The following is a 650-nucleotide window of genomic DNA, read 5'->3' on the forward strand; positions in this document are numbered from 1 at the left end:
TAAAACTGCAGGAAAGGGCACTGGGGGCAAACTAATATGTTTTTTTTTTTTACTTTGAATAGTATCAGTGTGTTTGGTGTGTTTTTACATTTGAATTTGCCGCCGGTTCCACCCCCCTGCGAACGTCACGTCGCAGGAGACGGAAGCCGGGGCACGGAGACGATCGGGAGGAAGATCCGCCGCGAGACACCGCCGGGACACATCGCTGGGTCCCGGTGACAAGGTAAGTAACCCTGCTTACAGGATCCAGCGATGCTTCTGGCGGTACCCCGAGTGTGGCTCGGGGTTACCGCTTTTGGCTCTGAAATTTAACTCCGAGCCACGCTCGGGAATACCGCTAAGAAGGTTAAGTGGACTGATTTCAGCAAAACTGATTACTGATTTTACATTACAAAATTTCACTATTCTAGAAAAATCCCAATTTTTGGTTATTGAGCTGCTTAGCTAAAATTGCTTTGGTTTATTTTTATTTATTTTTTTATTTAGAGGGAAGTTTAATTTAGTGATTTTTGTATTTGTAGGGTTTTAAGTGTATTTGATTGTTGTATACTTTTGCGTTAATTTTTTCACTTTTTTTTTGTGTACTGTTTGTTTATTTTGTGAAAAAAAGTGTAAACTAAGGAAATTAATTTTTTTGGGCTGAGGAGCAA

Source organism: Pelophylax lessonae (genome assembly GCF_965119305.1).
Source record: "Pelophylax lessonae genome assembly, chromosome: 6".
Classification (NCBI taxonomy): Eukaryota; Metazoa; Chordata; class Amphibia; order Anura; family Ranidae; genus Pelophylax; species Pelophylax lessonae.